We start from the raw sequence: 13,393 nt of genomic DNA, 5'->3' as shown, positions 1-13,393 counted from the left end.
ACATGTCTCCCTTAAACTTACCCCCTCTCACCCTAAACCTGTGCCCCCTTGTGGTTGACCTTTCCACTCTGGGAAAATGCCTCTGACTATCCACCCTATCTGTGCCTCAAGTCTGGGTGGGGAGTTTGGGGACAGCCATCTTGCCCTGCTGTCAGTTGAGGCCTTTAAGTCGACCCTGAGTGACTGCGGCTGCTTGCAATGGAGAGCTGCCAAACTCTGATGGCTCCTGATGGGGAGGATGGGGGATTTTTGCCCCCAGGGTTCTTGATGCCAGGGAAGGCTGGTAGCTGGGCCTGAGGCACTTAATGCGGTAGCGACACAGGCCTCTCGCCAGCTTTCTAGCCAGTGGGCATGACCCCTGCCGCTTGCAATAAATACCACCCAGAATATGTGGCTTGAATCACTGCAAGGCCTAACATGGCAGGGGGTGCCAATTCTCTTTTCTGAAGGACATTAGTGAAAAGGTTGGACTTTCCTTGTCAGGTTTTACTGCTGTCAGCAGACAGACAAGTGGGCAGGTTTGAACGGGGTAAGTTTTTCAATTCACCACTTGTGAGTTTTGACCTTATGACGTCTGGGTTGTGAAGGTCAGCGCCATTGTCACCAGACCATTGTAAACATGATGGTGAGAAATGATGACATTGCCAGGGGATATTCCAGTGGGGGAGTTACTGAGTCAGTCCATGCAGCGAGTCAGTCAGCATCTCCTGTGTTTGTTAAACTTTGTGTAACTTTATTAGCTCCTTCCAAACCGACAACCTCAACCCACCCCCAGAGGACAAGGGCAGCCGTCACAAGGGAACATCACCGCCTACAGATTCCCCTCCAAGCCGCACACCATTCTGACTTGGGGCTATATCACCATTCCTCACTGTCGCTGAGTCAAAATCCTGGAAGCCCCTTCCCAACAGCACTGTGGATGTACCTACACCACATGAACTGCAGTGGTTCAAGAAAGCAGCTCATCACCACCTTCTCGAAGGCAATTAGTGATGGAAAACAAATGCTGTCCTAAATCCCACAGGACCATAGAATCCCTACAGTGCAGAAAGAAGCCATTCGGCCCATCAAATCTGGACCGACTCTCCAAAAGAACATCCCACCCAGGCCTCCCCTCTGCCCTATCCCCGTAACCTTGCATACTTAGCATGGCCAATCCACCTAACCTGCACATCTTTGGACACTAAGGGGCAATTTAGCATGGCCAATCCACCTTACCGACACATCTTTGGACTGTGGGAGGAAACCAGAGCACCTGGAGGAAACCCACACACCCACACGGGGAGAACGTGCAGGCTCCACACAGACAGTGACCTGAGGCCGGAATTGATCCCAGGTCCCTGGCGCAGTGCTAACCCACTGTGCCACCAGAACATTTGCTCCACATTTAACAGTTAATAGTTCTTCTAAGCCAAAATCCCCGATGGTGAATTGACAGACCTTGCGTTTTATAGTGACAAATCCTCCTCAGTGTCAAGACACTGAGCTTGAGAAGGTGCCACTCTCTATTCTGGCTCACCTACTGCTGGCAATGACCTCTGTCACAGAACTCTGGCGTGGCAGAAGTTTCCGGTAAATTTGAGCAGCTGGGATGAGTCGGTGAATTGGAACTGGAAGCACAAAGGCTGGTGTTTTTAACGCTCTGTCCCCGACCCCCCTGTCTTTCTGTGAACCAGGTGGAACTTTAACGAGAAACAATGATAGTTTCAATTCGAGATTGATTAATTGAATTTAAATTGCATCAGCTACCCTGGTGGGTGGAATTTGAACCCCCGGCCCCCAGCCTGGGCCTCTAGATTTCTAATCCCACTATATCACCACTTCCTCCCATCTCCTGGCCTACTGCCAATGGGAGCCAGAGCTGCCATGCTTAACGGAAACCTAGCTCCGTGTCAGTCTGTCTCGTCACAAAACTGCAACCATGGCGATGAAGAGAAAGGGGATTGAAAGGTTTTGGGGGAAGAGGTGGCCGCATGCGATTGGGATGATTTGTTTGGGTGGAGAGTAAATTCCAGAGGAACGTATCCTTATTTTCGCGGCATTTCCTTTTCCCGCACCTGGGGACATTCGCTGAGTGAGATCTTTCAATTTAACATCCATCTCGAGGACATTCAGAGTCGCTGATCTTCACCAATCGGGCTGTGCGTTCGATACCTCACCACAAGTGGGATCCCTGGGGCTCCCACCACCACCACCAACAACAACAACAACACCAACAACAACAACACCAACAACAATACCACCGCCACCACCACCAACAACAACAACACCAGCAACAACAACACCACCACCAACAACAACACCACCAACAACAACACCACCACCAACAACAACAACAACACCAACAACAATAACACCAACAACAATACCACCGCCACCACCACCAACAACAACAACACCAACAACAACAACACCAACAACAATACCACCGCCACCACCAACAACAACAACACCAGCAACAACAACACCACCACCAACAACAACACCACCAACAACACCAACAACAACACCACCACCAACAACAACACCAACAACAACAATAACAACACCAATAACAACAATACCAACCACAGCGCCACCACCAACAATACAACCACCAACAACAACACCACCACCACCAACAACAACACCAGCAACAACACCAACAACAACAACAGCACCAACAACAACACAACCAACAACAACAATAACAATAACACCAAAAGCAACAACACCAACAACACCACCAACAACAACAACAACACCAGCAACAGCAACACCACCACCAACAACACCACCAACAACAACACCAACAACAACACCAACAACGCCAACAACAACACAACCACCAACAACAATAACAACAACACCAAAAGCAACAACGCCAACAACAACACCACCACCAACAACAACAACAACACCAGCAACACCACCACCAACAACAACACCACCAACAACAACACCAACTACAACACCACCACCAAAAACAACAACACCAACAACAACAACACCAACAACAACACCACCACCAACACCACCAACAACAACAACACCAACATCACCAACAACAACAACAACACTGCCACCACCAACAACAACACCACCAACAACAACATCAATAACAACAACACCACCAACAACATCACCACCCCACCAACAACACCAACCCATCAAAAACAACACCAACAACAACACCACCACCAACAACAACAACACCAGCAACAGCAACACCACCACCAACAACAACACCACCAACAACAACACCAACAACAACACCGCCAACAACATCAACAACACCACCACCACCAACAACAACAACACCAACATCACCAACAACAACAACACTGCCACCAACAACAACAACAACACCAACAACAACATCAATAACAACAACACCACCAACAACATCACCACCCCACCAACAACAACACCAACCCATCAAAAACAACACCAACAACAACACCAACAATAAGAACAACAACATCACCACCACCACCAACAACATCATCCCACCACCAACAACAGCACCACCAACAATAACAACACCATCAACAACACCAACAACAGTTACACCAACAACAGCAACACCAACAATAACAACACCACCATCAACAATAATCTCCAACTTTAATATATTAAAATATCCAAGGAGCAAAGTCTTGATGGAATAGATTGGCTTTTTCTCTCCCTTTCTGATCAGCACCAGTCTGGCTAACAAGGCTCATGTGACAAGAATGAATGACAGCAACAACTGGCATTTATATAGCATCTTAAACATTAAAACATTATAACGTGTTTCACAGGCACAGAACCGGACAATGTTTGAGACTGAGCACATCAACACCTGCAATATATTCAGCACCGTGTGCAGAACCATCCGGAAAGAGGCTCTGATACAGACAACGCCCAGGATCACAATCTCAGGCTGAGTTCTACAGGCAGGCTGACACAACAACAACTTATATTTACACAGCACTTTTAGCACAGGAGTATTGTCAGCAAGATGTGACACTCAGCCACATAAGGAGCTATTAGGACAGAGGACTGAAAGCTTGGTCAGCCAGGTTAGCTTGAAGGAGCATCTTAAAATGGGGGGAGGGGGCTTGTGGGGAGGGGGGGTGGTTGGGGGTAAAGGGGCAGAGCGGTTTCTGGAGGAAAGTCCAGCCCTCATTAACTATTTAATCAAAAATATGAAACATACTGAAATCAACAGGGCAAAAGTGAAAGGATATTCTTGGCAATAGCTGTCCCATTGCACTAAGATTATTCCAGAAAATATATGTTCCTGTTATGATCTGAGAGGCACTGCCTGGAAGGGTGAGAGAAGGAGACTTAGGCGGGAATTGGATAGATATTTGAAGAGAAACAAGTGTGCAGGGCGATGGGGAGAGGACAGGGAAGTGGGATTAACACACTGGCTCCTTCAAAGAGAAATGGTGTGGAGACGCTGGCGTTGGACTGGGGTAAACACAGTAAGAAGTTTAACACCAGGTTAAAGTCCAACAGGTTTATTTGGTAGCAAATGCCACTAGCTTTCGGAACAGGCTGTCCCTTCGTCAGGTGGAGTGGAGAGCTGCTTACAAACAGGGCATACAGAGACACAAACTCAATTTACAGAATAATGATTGGAATGTGAATCCATACAGCTAATCAAGTCTTAAAGGTACAAACAATGTGAGTGGAGGGAGCATTAAGCACAGGTTAAAGAGATGTGTATTGTCACTGAGCAGAGACTGATAGCCAAGTTCCGCACACATGAGGACGGCCTCAACCGGGATCTTGGGTTCATGTCACACTATCTGTAACCCCCATGACTTGTCTGGACTTGCAGAATCTCACTGGCTGTCCTGTCTGGAGACAATACACATCTCTTTAACCTGTGCTTAACCCTCTCTCCACTCACATTGTTTGTACCTTTAAGACTTGATTAGCTATAAGGATTCGCATCCCAATCATTATTCTGTAAATTGAGTTTGTGTCTCTGTATGCCCTGTTTGTAAGCATATCTCCACTCCACCTGACGAAGGAGCAGGGCTCCGAAAGATAGTGCCATTTGCTACCAAATAAAACTGTTGGACTTTAACCTGGTGTTGTTAGACTTCTTACTGTCCTTCAAAGAGCACAGACGTGATGCGTGGAGTAGCCTCCCGCTGTGTTATACTGTCTCTGTGAGCTCCTTAACAGTTCAAATGAGTGACAGACAAAAGCAGACATTCTTGCTGCTTTAACCTTGTAGCCAGGCAAGGTGTTATTGAGGCCTACGCCTCACGACCCAGCCTTCACCCCTCCACTGTCTATACGGCTCTGGGCCACCCATCAACCTGCTCTTCTTCAGCTCTCTGCCCAGAGGCCGGTCTGACCCACAGCACAGCATTGTAGAGCAAGGAAGGTTGCCAACTTTCTGCTGCTGGCACCAACTTCATCCACATCAGCCATCCTGCACCCAAGGAGTGGGAGTTGCTGTGGCATCGCGCACTTTTACATACACGTTGTAGCCTGGAATGATGGGTAGAGATGGTTGACATTCCAATTCCTTTCCATCATAGGTGCCTCACCCACTCTTACCTCCAGCCATTGGCGTGTTTGGAAGGGTTTTGCAGGTTGACCCTCAAGCTGTTTGGCCGCCTTATGAACGCATCTTCCTTGGCCAACAAGGCCTGGAGTGGGACTCAAACTCAGAACTTTATAGTGACAAATCCTCCTCTCAGTCAAGACACTGAGCTTGAGAAGGTGCCACTCTCTACTCTGGCTCACCTACTGCTGGCAATGACCTCTGTCACAGAACTCTGACGTGGCAGAAGCTTCCGGTAAATTTGAGCAGCTGGGATGAGTCGGTGAATTGGAACTGGAAGCACAAAGGCTGGTGTTTTTAACGCTCTGTCCCCGACCCCCCTGTCTTTCTGTGAACCAGGTGGAACTTTAACGAGAAACAATGATAGTTTCAATTCGAGATTGATTAATTGAATTTAAATTGCATCAGCTGCCCTGGTGGGTGGAATTTGAACCCCCGGCCCCCAGCCTGGGCCTCTAGATTTCTAATCCCACTATATCACCACTTCCTCCCATCTCCTGGCCTACTGCCAATGGGAGCCAGAGCTGCCATGCTTAACGGAAACCTAGCTCCGTGTCAGTCTGTCTCGTCACGAAACTGCAACAATGGCGATGAAGAGAAAGGGGATTGAAAGGTTTGGGGTGTGATTGGAACGATTTGTTTGGGTGGCTTGCCCCAAAAGACCTTGTACACATGAATTTAATACATTTCATAGAATCCATACAGCGCAGAAGGAGGCCATTTGGCCCATCAAGTCTGCACTGACTCTCCAACAGAGCATTTTACCCAAGCCTACCCCCTCCCATCCCGAAACCCCACTAATCCCCCTAACCTACACATCTTGGGACAATTTAGCACGGCCAATCCATCTAACCTGCACACCTTTGGAGTGTGGGAGGAAACCGGAGCACCCGGAGGAAACCCACGCAGACACGGAGAGAATGTGCAAACTCCACACAGACAGCGACCCGAGGCTGGAATTGAACCCGGGTCCCTGGAGCTGTGAAGCAGCAGTGCCAACCACTGTGCCACCGTGCCACCTATCTATAGAGGGGGATAATTTAGCTGACTTGGGTACTTTATGCATTTTATTGAATCAATTATTTTAAACATGTTAACAACTCTGTTAAAAATTAGAGTGGTAGATTTTCCCTTGGGGCTCCAGGATTGAATATGGGTCAAAAGCCCGTTTGTGGGGTGCAGTGTCCGGGTGTGATTTTCCCCAAATTGACTCAGTAGTGGCCAGAGGGCAGTTTCACTATTAAATGAAGGATAACAGTGCGTTGTCAGTGCCGGAGGACCAATAGGATGTTCTCCAGCTGAGAAGTAGGAACAGGCTGTGCTGGCAGGTAAGTGAGGGCCAGTTGCTCCCTTCCCAATTTCTTAACTCTGGCCAAAGGAACTGAATCCAGGCTGGCAGGGGTGAGACTCCAAACCTGCATGGAGCACTGGCCCCCTATCTGCTGCAGGGAGGCAGTCTCCAGGCAACCGTACTGTTCTCTAAAGTTCCTGGGAACCTGGAGGGCAACCGGTCCAGTCGCCCTCCGACATTAGGTCATAATTGACCTTGAAGGAAATCAATTGGCTACCTACAAAAAAACCAAAGAACAAAGGAAAGTACAGCACAGGAACAGGCCCTTCGGCCCTCCAAGCCCGTGCTGATCATGATGCCCTAACTAAACTAAAAAAAACCTCCTGCCCTTACTCGCTCCGTATCCCTCTATTCCCTCCCTATTCATGAACCCATCCAGATACCTCATAAATGTTGCTAATGTGTCCGCTTCCACCACCTCCTCTGGCAGCGCGTTCCAGGCACCCACCACTCTCTGCGTGAATAACTTCCCCCGCACATCTCCCTTAAACTTCCCCCCTCTCACCTTGAACCTCTGCCCCCTTGTAATTGACACTTCCACCCTGGGAAAAAGCCTCTGACTATCCATCCTGTCTGTGCCTCTCATCATTTTGTAGACCTCTATCAGGTCTCCCCTCAGCCTCTGTCTTTCCGGTGAAAACAATCCAGTGGAATCCCGTGCCGTTCCTGCTGTTCGAGGGTGGGTGGTCCTATAGCCCCTTTCCCATCCCGCCTCCGCAAAAAGGCCCAGAGCAGAATGGAGCCAGCAGGCCAGTGGCGTGAATTCACACGCACGCCCGCCTCCAAGCTCGCCCCCTTGGTGCGAGTGTGTCAGTCAGTGAAGCGCGCCGAGACTTCAGGCAGGACTCACAGAATACCGTCTAGTTTGTAAGGTCTATCTACCTAGCAAACAGTCTACAGAGTCTACTTCAAGAGAGATCCTATGAGCCAGAGCAAACGGAAGCCAAGGTTGAAGAAGGGCGATTTCACCAGAAAAATGCAGCGAGTGATGAGGGGCACAGATCAGCTGGATAGTCAATACCTTTTCCCAAAGGTAGGGGAGTCTAAAACTAGAGGGCATAGGTTTAAGGGGAGAGATACAAAAGTGTCCAGAGGGGCAATTTTTTGACACAGAGGATGGTGAGTGTCTGCAACAAGCTGCCAGAGGTCATAGTAGAGGCGGGTACAATTTTGTGGATGTGGTGCAAATCAAGCGAGCTTTATCCTGGATGGTGTCAAGCTTCTTGAGTGTTAATGGAGCTGCACCCATCCAGGTAATTGGGGAATGTTCCATCCCAATTGCCCGCATTTGGCCCATATCCCTCTAAACCCATCGTACCCATGTAACTATCTAAATTGTACCTGCCTCCACTACGACCTATGGCAGCTTGTTGGGATTAGCTTAGGGGTTTTTTAAAAAAAAGGGCGGCATGGACAAGTTGGGCCGAAGGGCCTGTTTCCATGCTGGAAACCTCTATGATTCTATGACTCTCTGAGTGGAGGATTGTTACATAAGACAATTCAGGAGTGTGATGGAACATTCCCCAATTACCTGGATGGGCGCAGCTCAAGAAGCTTGACACCATCCAGGACAAAGCCGCCCGCCTGATTGGCACCACATCCACAAACATCCACTCCCTCCATCACCGACGCTCAGTAGCAGCAGTGTGTACTATCTACAAGATGCACTGCAGCAATTCACCAAAGATCCTTAGGCAGCACCTTCCAAACCCACGACCACTTCCATCTGGAAGGACAAGGGCAGCTGATACATGGGAACACCACCACCCGCAAGTTCTTCCCCAAGACACTCACCGTCCTGACTTGGAAATATATCGCCGCAGTCGCTGGGTCAAAATCCTGGAATTCCCTCCCTAACGGCATTGTGGGTCAACCCACAGCACGTGGACAGCAGCGATTCAAGAAGGCAGCTCACCACCACCTTCTCAAGGCCAACTAGGGATGGGCAGTAAATGCTGGCCAGCCAGCGACGCCCATGTCCCATGAATGAATAAAAAAAAATTGCGTGGCTGAATTCAACCCCATTCATATACAGCATTGATTGACAGGAGGTTAAAAAAATGAAAGAAAAGCTTGCATTTCTATAGCGCCTTTTCCAATCGCAGGACGTTCCCATGTGCTTTATGGCCAATGATGCATTTTTGAAGTGTGGTACCTCGCAATGGAGGAAATGCAGCTGTCAATTTGTGCACAGCAAGATCCCACAAGCAGCGATGTGACAATGACCAGAGAATCTGTTTTAATGACTTTGGTGAAGTATTTGCCATCTCCATACTGGGATCACTGCATTCAGCTGAGATTAGATATACACACAGAGGGATTTCTGATTGAGCAGGGAGTCAGCTCCCAGGGTTGGATCTGAGGTACTCTGCTGAGGGAATGAGGCCTTCTTCACCGTCCATCTAGACCATGCTGTGCTTGGAGTGTTTGATCAAACAGTGGGGAGGGGCGGTTCGGTCTCTGGCGTCACTGATTGGTTGGGTGGGTGATCTGGAGCAGCTGGTCGATCCCGTCTCCCTTTCGCAATCTGCCTGATCTTTGATCTCCTGGAATCGGAGGAATTGGAATCAGGCGGAACCCACAAGAGCGGCCGATCCGTTCTGTCTGATTACTCCCGGGATGGAAGCTGAGAATGGCCTCCATTGTCCAACACTATCCGGCGTAGCACAAAAATAAAATGATTTCCATTGCTTGCGATGGAAGGTGGGGTTGAAAGGGGGTCGGCACGCCTCAGCATTTAACAGACACACCCCTGAGTCGGAGGTGGGGTTTTTGCCCCACTCCAGAGACTTGGGCACAGAGTCTAAATTCACTGCAGTACTGGGGGAAGTGCTGCACTGTCAGAGGCACTGCCGTTTGAATCAGACACCCTGCGTACCTGCTCAGGTGGCTGTAAAAGATCTCACGTCGCTCTTGGACAAAGAACGGGCCAGCTGCTGTCTGAGTTAAAATTACCCCCTCAATCAACACCACCAAAACAGATGATCTGGCCGCTGTCACAGTGCTGCCTGTGGGATCTTGCTGTGCGTGCCTTTGCTCCTGGGTTTGCAACTCTACACCAGCAGCTACACGACAGAAATACTTTACTGATCACAAAGTGCTTTGGAATGTCTAGAAGCTTCTACACCTGGTCACAGGAGCCCTGAGATATGTCAGAATTAACCTGTTACTGCACGATTAAGTCAGACCAGAGAATATACGTGTGTGCGTACGTGTGTGTATGAGTGAGTGTGTTTTTGTGTGCATGTGTATTTGAGTGTGATTGTGTGCACAAGTGTCCGTGCGTGTGTGTGTGTATATATATATATGAATGCTTGTTTGTATGAGTGTGCATCTGTGTGTATATCAATATTGGTGTGTGAGGGTGTGTGTGTTTGTGTGTGAGAGCGTGAGTGTGTGTGTGTGTGTGTGTGAGTGTGTGTGTGTGAGGGTGTGAGGGTGTGTGTGAGTGTATGTGTGTGTGTGTGTGAGGGTGTGTGTGCATGTGTGTGTGTTTGTGTGTGAGAGCGTGAGTGTGGTGTGTGTGTGTGAGGGTGTGTCTGTGAGCGTGAGTGTGAGTGTGTGAGGGTGTGTGTGTGTGTGGATTTGTGTGTGTGTGTGCGTGTGTGTGTGAGTGTTTGTGTGTGTGTGAGTGTGTGGATTTGTGTGTGTGTGTGTATATATGAATGTCTATGTCTATGCGTGTGTGTGTTTATGTGTGTGTGCGTGTGTGAGAGTTTGTATGCTATGTGTGGGTATATGCGTGTGTGCCTAACGTGTACACAGGTGAAGACAGGCCCATTCACTTTACAAAGCACATACGAACATTAGAAAATAGGTTAATAAAGTTTCATTACCCTGAAATGTTGCTTCTCCTACACTGCGCAGGGTTTCCACACTGCAGGGTGAGAGGAGCGAGTCAGTACAATGTTCTCCATGCTGTGTCTGCCGTCTCTGCTGTGTGAGCAGCTGTGCTTACTGCATGCGTCCTAGACTTCCTGTCAAGGATGGATGAGACATAGCTTGCCGAGTGGCTTCCTGCTTCAGAATGGGCGCTTTCCCCTTCTTAGCCTGATAGCAGCATCACCTACATAGGAGCGGTCACTGCACTCGAAAGGCAAGCTGCACTGTGAAGTACTTTAAAACAGCTTGAAGTTGAATAAGTGATCATTGATGATACGTCCTTCAAGACTGAGGGACACCAAACAACTCCTTCTTTTAGAATCTCAATATATTGCGTTGTAACAATCAGACCTAACCATCCTTTAAGAACATAGGAACAGCAGGAGGCCATTCAGCCCATCGAGCCTACTCCACCATTCAATGTGATCATGGCTGATTAGACACTTCAATGCCTCTTACCACACTATCCCCGTAACCCTTTCCGTTACTGTTAATCAGATATCTATCAATCTCTGCTTGAAGCACACCCAATGACTAAGCTTCCACAGCCCCCTGGGATAGAGAATTCCAAAGGTTCACAACCTTCTGTGTAAAGAAATGTCTCTCCATCTCAGTCCTAAGTGACTTTACCCTTAGTTTGAAATTGTGCCCCCTGGTTCCAGACTCCCCCAACCAGGGGCAGCATCTACTCTGTCTATTCATAGAATCATGGGATCCCTACAGTGCAGAAGGAGGCCATTCGGCCCATCGAGTCTGCACCGACAACAATCCCCCACAGGCCCTATCCCTGTAACCCCACTTATTTACACTACTAATCCCCCGGACACTAAGGAGTAATTTAGCATGGCCAATCAACCTTACCGCACACCTTAACCCTTTAAGTATTTTGTAGGTTTCAATGAAATCATAGAAACATGGAAGATAGGAGCAGAGGGAGGCCATTCGGCCCTTCGAGCCTGCTCCGCCATTCATCACAATCATGGCTGATCATCCAATTCAATAGCCTAATTCTGCTTTCTCCCCATAACCTTTGATCCCATTTGCCCCGAGTGCGATATCCAGCCGCCTCTTGAATACATTCAATGTTTTGGCATCAACTACTTCCTGTGGTAATGAATTCCACAGGCTCACCACTCTTTGGGTGAAGAAATGTCTCCTCATCTCTGTCCTAAATGGTCTACCCCGAATCCTCAGACTGTGACCCCTGGTTCTGGACTCCCCCACCATCGGGAACATCCTCCCTGCATCTACCCTGTCTAGTTCTGTTAGAATTGTATAAGTCTCTATGAGATCCCTGCTCATTCATCTGAACTCCAGCAAATACAATCCTAACCGAGTCAATCTCTCCTCATACATCAGTCCCACCATCCCCGGAATCAGCCTGGTAAACCTGCGCTGCACTCCCTTGAGAGCAAGAACGTCCTTCTTCAGAAAAGGAGACCAAAACTGCACACAATATTCTAGGTGTGGCCTCACCAAGGCCCTGTATAATTACAACAACACATCCCTGTCCTATCCTCGAAACCTCTCATAACCTTTGATTCAGAACCAGGCAACAAACTCGAGAATACAGGCCATGTTTGCCCAATCTCTCTTCATAAAATAATCCTGCCATCCTGGAACAAGTCTGGTGAACTTCTGTTGCACTTCCTCTGTGGCAATAATGTCTGTTCCACCATGAATGTACATTATAGTTGCGTTTGCGTCATCGATCTTTCTCTAAACGATATCCTGTACTGTTGGTGAGGGAAAGCACTGTGATGCCAAGTGCAGCCCAGACAGGGAAAGGCAATCTGCAAGGAGGCTGGTGAGCCTTTCAAGATGATCTTCTTGATTCATTCTTGGTGTGCAAGTGTCGTTGGCATTTGTTACCTGGCATCACCTGTCCTGGGAAGGTGGCGGTAGGCCTTCTTCCTGAGATGCTGTGGTAGCTGGGGGGCTACTGGGGGGCAGTTAAGAGTCAAAGACATTGGAGTGGGGCTGGAGATGTGCATGGGCCCAGAACCAGGCAACAATTCGATTAATCATCAAGAAAGATAGCTGAAGGGTAGCAGCAACAGGGCTGACCAGCGTCGGAGAGGAAGTAAGGTAAATGAAGGTGTGGTGTCAAGTTGAAAGCAGGTTTGGTTTGGAAGAGACTAAGGCTTATCAGAGAAAGGGATATCAGTTTCAGATAAAGCTCGGCACAACATCGTGGGCCGAAGGGCCTGTTCTGTACTGTTCTATTCTATTCTATTCTAAAGGGAGGACCAGAGACGTTAGGGAGTGCCATCACCTGAGATCATATGAAATAATTGTTCCATTGTTGAACGATGGAGGACAGGTGTCAGGTTGAGCCTGTTCTTCCTCACTCCTTGATCGATTAGAATGGGGTTCTGAAGGTTTTAATTCAATTTCTGCACTTAGCCATTTATATGTTAATTGCAAAGAAAGCAGAGCAATGGCGTTCCTAAATTTAAACAGAAAGGGTTACTTTTTATTGAGCTAAAAACCCACCTTGGGAAAGATATAAAGATATGTAAAAATGTAGGCCGAATTCACACTCACACACACACACATACACACACACTCGCACGCACTCACACACGTACTCACACACGCACTCACAC

At 48.3% G+C, this 13,393-nt stretch overlaps 1 protein-coding gene across 5 annotated transcripts in view; it reads right to left on the bottom strand.

Moving 5' to 3' along the window:
* LOC144479655 (tyrosine-protein kinase JAK2-like) overlaps nt 1–13,130 on the bottom strand; it is a 126,657-nt gene extending 113,527 nt beyond the window's left edge. Inside the window, exon 1 of one of the 5 annotated variants that reach the window (XM_078198643.1) lies at nt 13,060–13,130. The gene's annotated coding sequence lies outside the window, so the exon portion shown is untranslated. Of the gene's footprint in view, nt 1–3,823; nt 3,927–5,544; nt 5,561–8,696; nt 8,717–10,738; nt 10,873–13,059 lie in introns of those variants that run through there. The other 4 variants (XM_078198641.1, XM_078198644.1, XM_078198645.1 and 1 more) reach the window with 4 other exon arrangements.
* Between the last annotated feature and the right edge of the window lie 263 nt (nt 13,131–13,393).

This window comes from Mustelus asterias, chromosome 26 (assembly GCF_964213995.1).
Source record: "Mustelus asterias chromosome 26, sMusAst1.hap1.1, whole genome shotgun sequence".
In the NCBI taxonomy this organism is placed as follows: domain Eukaryota; kingdom Metazoa; phylum Chordata; class Chondrichthyes; order Carcharhiniformes; family Triakidae; genus Mustelus; species Mustelus asterias.
The sequence above is the reverse complement of the archived record's forward strand: the minus strand, read 5'-3'. Positions and strand labels throughout refer to the sequence as shown.